The sequence below is a fragment of the Oryx dammah genome, unplaced genomic scaffold (assembly GCF_014754425.2).
Source record: "Oryx dammah isolate SB20612 unplaced genomic scaffold, SCBI_Odam_1.1 HiC_scaffold_23, whole genome shotgun sequence".
NCBI classification, from domain to species: Eukaryota; Metazoa; Chordata; class Mammalia; order Artiodactyla; family Bovidae; genus Oryx; species Oryx dammah.
In genome coordinates, this window is record NW_024070207.1 from 1,425,703 (window position 1) to 1,433,196 (window position 7,494).

At 37.2% G+C, this 7,494-nt stretch overlaps 1 non-coding gene across 1 annotated transcript; it reads left to right on the forward strand.

The window, feature by feature from the left end:
• The first annotated feature begins 3,558 nt into the window (after positions 1–3,558).
• On the forward strand, positions 3,559–3,630 carry TRNAC-ACA. The gene has a single exon. It is a non-coding gene; the product is annotated as a tRNA-Cys (tRNA).
• Positions 3,631–7,494: the final 3,864 nt, after the last annotated feature.

The following is a 7,494-nucleotide window of genomic DNA, read 5'->3' on the forward strand; positions in this document are numbered from 1 at the left end:
TCCTTATTGCCAAATTCAGACTCAAATTGAAGAAATTAAGGAAATGGACCTACTATCAGTATGGCCATTCAGGTATGACCTAAATCAAATCCCTTATGATTATATAGTGGAAGTGACAAATTGATTCAAGGGACTAGATCTGATAGACAGAATGCCTGAAGAAGTATGGACAGAAGCTCATGACATTATACAAGAGGCAGTGATCAATACAATCCCCAAGAAAAAGAAATGCAAAAAGGCAAAATGGTTGTCTAAGGAGGCCTTACAAATAGCTGAGAAAAGAAGAGAAGCAAAAGGCAAGGAGAAAAGATATATCTTTTTGAATGCAAAGTTCCAAAGAATCACAAAGAGTGATAAGAAGGCCTTCCTCAGTGATCAGTGCAAAGGAATACAGAAAAACAACAGAATGGGAAAGATTAGAGATCTCTTCAAGTTTTCTGTAACTAATCTTAAATGTCCAGGCTCGATGTTTTCATCCTTTTCAAGAAAGAAGGGAGTTAAATTATCAAGTTTAAGTTAATTGCTTTAGTGATAATAAAGTCTAGCATCTAAGTTCATGAAACTACTTTGTATGATGCATTGTGCCCACTAAATCCATATGTTGAAGCCCTCACCCCTCAATGTGATAGTATTTGGAGAAGGAGCCTTTGGGAGATAATTTGGTTAGGTGAGGTCATGAGTCTGGGGCTCTCATGATGGGATTAGTGCCCTAATAGAAAGGAATTTCCTGATAGGGATCACTTCCCTGGTGGCTCAGATGGTAAATAATCTGCCTGCAATGCAGGGGAACTGGGTTCAATCCCTGGGTTGAGAAGATCCCCTGGAGAAGGGAATGGCTACCCACTCTAGTATTCTTGCCTGGGAAATTCCATAGGCAGAGGAATCTGATGGGTTACAGTTCATGGGTTTGAAAAGGGTTGGACATGATTTAGTGACTAACACTTTCACTTTTCAGGAAGGGACAACGAGAGGTCACTTTCACCCTCTTTCCCATGTAAGGACACAGTAATAAGACAGCCATCTATAAGCCATGAAAAGAATTTTACCAGACATTGACCATACTGATAGTTTGACCTTAGATATCTGGTCTCCAAAACTGTGAGAAAATAAATTTCTACTGTTTAAGCTACTCAGTATATAGTGTTTTGATATGGCAGTTTAAGTTTACTCAGACAGGGAAACCTGATTATAAGTCATCAAAACAGAACCTAAGACTTTTAGTTTACTGAAAGACTGACTGACTGACATGTCAAAATGTGATCTGTCCAACAAAAAGTAAATGCTGAATTAATTTGCAGGAATGAAATAGTAGATTCCCCACAAGAACAACAGATGATACTGTTCTCTAACTCTGTGAGCCAACTTCTTCAATGTTATATTAAATTCAAGAAACTTCATTTTAAAGGGGAGTGATACAAAGCAATATCCAAAAGAGGACAATCATTGTTATAAGAGGAGGCAGGGTGAAAAATAAAGCAGGACCTAATGACAGAAGAACTAAACAGACATTTCTCCAAAGAAGACATACAGATGGCTAACAAACACATGAAAAGATGTTCAACATCACTCATTATCAGAGAAATGCCAATCAAAACCACGATGAGGTACCATCTCACTTTGGTCAGAATGGCTACTATCAAAAAGTCTACAAACAATAAATGCTGGAGAGGGTGTGGAGACCCTCTTACATGGTCGGTGGGAATAAAAACTAGTATAGCCACTATGGAGAACAGTGTGGAGATTCCTTTAAAAAACTTGAAATAAGACTGCCATAAAACCCAGAAATCACACTATTAGGCATACACACTGAGGAAACCAGAATTGAAAGAGACACATGTACCCCAATGCTCACCACAGCACTGTTTACAATAGCTAGGACATGAAAGCAACCTAGAGGTCCATCAGCAGACAAATGGATAAGAAAGCTGTGGTACATATCCACAATGGAATATTACTCAGCTATTAAAAAGAATGCATTTGAATCAGTTCTAATGAGGTGGATGAAACTGGAGCCTATTATACAGAGCAAAGTAAGTCAGAAAGAAAAACATTAAAGCAGTATATTAACACATATATATGGAATTTAGAAAGATGGTAATGATGACCCTATATGTGAGACAGCAAAAGAGACACAGATATAAAGAACAGGCTTTTGGACTCTGTGGGAGAAGGCAAGGGCAGAATGATTTGAGAGTAGCATTGAAACATGTATATTACCATTTGTGAAATAGATCACCAGTCCAAGTTCAATGCATGATACAAGGGCACTCAAAGCCAGTGCACTGGGACAACCCAGAGGGATGGGATGATGAGGAAGGTGGGAAGAGGGTTCAGGATGGTAGACACATGTACACCCATGGCTGATTCACGTGAATGTATGGCAAAACCACCACAATATTGTAATGTAATTAGCCTTCAATTAAAATAAATTAATTAATTTTAAAAAAGAGCAGGACCTAATGGAGACTGGGTATAAGGTCTACCATGTTGTACAATAACAGGGGTATGAGTAAATGTACCTAGAAGCCCTGCTGGAAATGTGGCTTGTAGTTCTGAGTTTCCCCCTAAATAAAATGATTTATAACGTTAGGTAAGAGAAAGAGATATACCATTGAATCCCTAAGGCCTCTTCTAATCTTATTTTCATGGTTCTATAACTGTGTTCTTGCATATGGTAGTAAGCTTTTTCTTTGAAGCTGGATTATCTACCTGTCAGGGATATTGTAGAGAAGTTTCTCACAGTGGGTTAGAACTTGAACCATAAAATCTTTAAAGTCTCACGTATTCAATCCTACACTTCAGAGTAAGTCATTCTGAGTCCAACACCCCATAAAAACATGTGAGAATAAATGAACTTTTTCAGAGCAAAAAACTGCTATCAAATTATAGTGGTCTACCCAATATATAATTAAATGTTAAAGTCTTGGTACCCAATACAAAGGAAGGAAAGAGTGAGCATTCTAAAGAAAAAAAATCACCATGAATTTTTTTAGCATTGTGTTTCAGAGTCTGTGCAGTCCTCCTAGGACACAAGTCTAGATCAAGACTGAGGAATAGAAGAAACAGAGCTGAAAATAGCATGGTTAAGACATCTATTACAGCATGGAGGGTACAAGTTGCTGCTATTTCATTGGCTCTGAATCATCAAGCAGTGCTATGATGGCTCTGACCAATAAAAAGAAGATGAGGTATGAGGTATACAATTTGGGTTCATATCTCAGATTTAGTGGGCTTTCCTGATAGCTCAGTTGGTAAAGAATCCACCTGCCATGCAGGAGATCCTTGTTTGATTCCTGGTTGGGGAAGATCCATTGGAGAAGAGATAGGCTACCCACTCCAGTATTCTTGAGCTTCCCTTATGGTTCAGCTGGTAAAGAATCCACTTGTAATGTGGCAGACCTGGGTTCAATCCCTAGGTTGGCAAGATCCCCTGGAGGAAGTAATGGCTACACACTCCAGTATTCTGGCTTGGAGAATTCCATGGACTGTATAGTCTTTGGGGTCACAAAGAGTCAGACACGACTGAGCGACTTTCACTTTCACTTTCTTTCTCATACTTCCCTGGTGGCTCAGATGGTAAAGCGTCTGTCTACAATGCAGGAGACCCTGGTTCAATCCCTGGGTAGGGAAGATCCCCTGGAGAAGGAAATGGTAATCCACTCCAGTACTATTCCTTGGAAAATCCCATGGTCAGAGAAGCTTGGTAGGGTACAGTCCATGGGTTCACAAAGATTCAGACACGACTGAGCAACTTCACTTTCACTTTCAGTGATATATAATTTAGGCAAATTTAAATTCCACAATTATGTATTTTTTAAAAAGCAATAATTAGTGCTATGAACTGAGTATTATTAAGTTCCAGGTTGAAATTCATTATTTTACTAAGCTGCATAAAAACCTTACAAGGTAGGTGTAATGGAAGACATTTTACATATGTTCACACATGATTATACAGCCAGTAAATGGTGCAGTTAATTTATCAAGCATATTTGATTCCAACATCTATACTTTTAGCCTATTGAAATACCCTGCTTCCTGACCTTTATTTTCCTCATCTGTATAATGAGTAAAGTCTTTTGAAATGGCATGGTGAAGTTAGAAATACAATTGTCCCTGGAACAATGCTGGGGTTAGGAATGCCAACTCTTCATGAAGCAAGAGCCTATGTGTAACTTATAGTCGGCCCTGGATATAAACAATTGCTCCATATTTGCATTTCCCCATACGCAGATTCAATCAACTGCAGATGATGTAACACTGTAGTATTTACTGTTGAAAAAAAAATCCATATATAAGTGGACCCTCAGTTCAAACCTCTGTTGCTCAAGGGCTAACTGTAACTTAAAATATCTAACATACATTAATGGTTCTATGGACCATGGCTTTTATTATCGACCCTACCCTTTTAGGAACATATTAGGGAATCAGGCAGTGAGATTCTTCATTCCTCATTCAAGAAGTTGCACTGCTTGTTTGTTTCTGCAGGAGCCATCTTGAAGGATGGAGAATTTACACAAAATGCAATGTCCTAGTGGGTGAGAAAAATGACTAACAAGGCACTAAAGTAATGAAACACTATTTTTGGCTATACACTTTCCCACACTGACAGAGATTATTTGTGTGTGTAATACAGACAAACACACACACACACATTCTAGTGTGGGGAAAGATGCAGAGAATAGACGCTGCTGGCACTAGAGTTAAATCAAATGATGTTTCTGAAGGGCAACACAGCTTCGTACATCAAAAGACTTAAAATTGTCCATACCCTTAACCCAGCAATATTTTTTCTAAACATGTATCCTCAGAAACTAATCATCTGTGGACAATAATTTATGCACATAAAAAATTATGTACAGCTTCATTAAAGCATTATTTATACTGCTGATAAATTGAAAACAACCTAAATCTCCAACATTAAGAGAGTTGCAAAATAAAGTATGGTCATGAAACATTATGCAGCTGTCAAAAACATGTTTCTGTGTGCCATGAGAAAATCTTTACAGTATATTCATAAGTAAAAATACCAGGATAAAAAACTCCATAGACCACAATCTCAATTTTTGTTAAACTGTTGTATGCATCCATACATATACACACAACCTATGCATAGGAAAGGTTTTGGAGGGATATAAACTAATATATGAACAATGATTATCTCATAAAAGTGGGATTATTTTTTAATATTCTCACTTACCATTTTCTTATTTTTAAAATGAATCAACTTGCAGTTAGAAATAGCATGAGAAAAATCTTGGATGGGGACCTGATGTCTCTGATTGATAGTTCAAATACACAAGTAGTTACATGAGTGTTGCAAACCTGCCCTGAATACGTGCGATAGCAGGATACTGGACCTCATTAAGTTCTTCCAATGCATTAAATGACTTTCCTTTCCAAAGGAAGATGGGTGATGACCTGAAGAGAAAAATTTCTTGCCTCATTTTTCCATGAGGTCATCTGTTCCTGTGTCTTACCATTGGGTAATATCTAAACATCACCGTGAGCAGTAGTACTTCTCTTCTTGAACATCTTAATTGAAAACCTACACATTAACAAACTTTTAAAAACAAAACAGCCAACCGATTTTCAAGCCTGATTTTCTACTAAGCATGCATGTGTATGAAGAAAAAGATAACTCAGCAATTCCATATTTGATGAGTTTTCATGACAGGAATAAGCACAATTCAAGCAAAACTTGAATAAAATAAAAAAAAAGAATATTCTGTTTTTAGGTCAGTCAGTGAGGTTATGAGTTAAAGATAGGAGATTGGAACAAATAAACTATAATTATCTTGGTGTCAAAGCAAGCTCTGGAATTTCTAATGCAAAGAGTTATTTTTTAACTAGATCTCTGTTGGAAAAATAGCATTCACTATTTTTATTATTCTTTTGGTATTTTACAATCTTTCTTTTTTGAAAATATAAACTCTTCCTTCCAGGAATTTAGGAATTCTGTTTCTAGCAACCTTAATTCCATTTTCCTAAATCTATAACTGATTTGTCATTTGGTTTAGAAGTAGACAAGTAGAGCAATGTTTAATGTCAGGATGGGGAACACGTGTATACCTGTGGCAGATTCATGTTGATGTATGGCAAAACCAATACAATATTGTAAAGTAATTAACCTCCCATTAAAATAAATAAAGTTATATTAAAAAATTAAACCAGCTTGAACATCAGAAAATAATAATAATAAATTTATACACACTTTTAGCAATAAAATGCTTGGCATTTGTAGAAATAAAATAAGATAAATCCATACTGTAAACATTAGCAGATTCTCCCTTCCCTGATGTGCCTAAGGGTCTCTCATCCAATCACTTCTCCCAGTATCCAAATTGTTCAGAACGGCAGTACAAGCTTTTAGATTGAAGTTCTAAATCCCAAGCCTTTTTAGATTCCCATGTTGAGAAGAAGGTCTGCCAATTTAAATTTTGCATTTGTTTTATTGTTGATATAAAACTAATGGACACCCCAGAATTGATTGGACTCCCAAATCCAAATGTATATAACTTAAAATATTAACCATTGCTGGTCTATGTGTAGAGAGCTGATAAAATTGGAGCAAAATAAAATTTCCCCCTTTATCCCTCTGCTATACTGAACCAATTTGTGTGAACTGAAAAATACTAAAAGGAATAAGCATAGATATGAAATGTGAATTGTATTAGATATTTATATTTATCCTGAAAATACATACAGGCTCAATCTTAGCGAATGAGAATAGATCTTACAGAATTTTTAATAAGGAATCTTCATTTTTAGAAGCATTAATAGGAGAAAAGGGGAGGGACATTTGCCCAGTGCTTTAATGAGGGATAGTATCAGAAGTTTGGTCCAAATCACAGCTATTAAGATCTGAATGTCAGAAACCAGCAGGGTTCAGGAGCCCAAGCCAATGCAGATAATTACAGAGGCTCCAATGACCCAGTCTCCTCTCAAACCCTTGCTATCACTTACTCTATTATAAGGAACTTGGGTTCTTCCTGACAGAGCTATGGGCTGTTCATGGATAATAGCGCATACATAGATAAATAATATTCACCCTGACAGACTATAATAATCTACAACTGAGAAGAGTTCTTCTTCCCTGTCTGAAGGAGGGAGAGGAAAAGAGAAATCATTGAGGATGCAAGACCTAACTTCTTTCAGTTAAAAGATCACAGTGTGCTACACACTGCCTAACTGCATAGCAGGGTGCAGTAGAAATAAGTACAATGAACTAGGAGTCAGATTTTAGTCCAGGTTTTTTTGTTTGCTTGTTTTAGAAGCTGTGAGACTATGGCAAGTCACTTGATCTCCTTGGGTGTGTGGGTTAGTCGCCTAGTCATGTCTGACTCTTTGCGACCTCACAAACTGTAGCCCGTCAGGCTCCTCTATCCGTGGGATTCTCCAGGCAAGAATAATGGAGTGGATTGCCAGTCCCTTCTCCAGAGGATCTTCCTGACCCAAGGATCGAACCCAGGTCTCCTACGTTGCAGGCAGATTCTT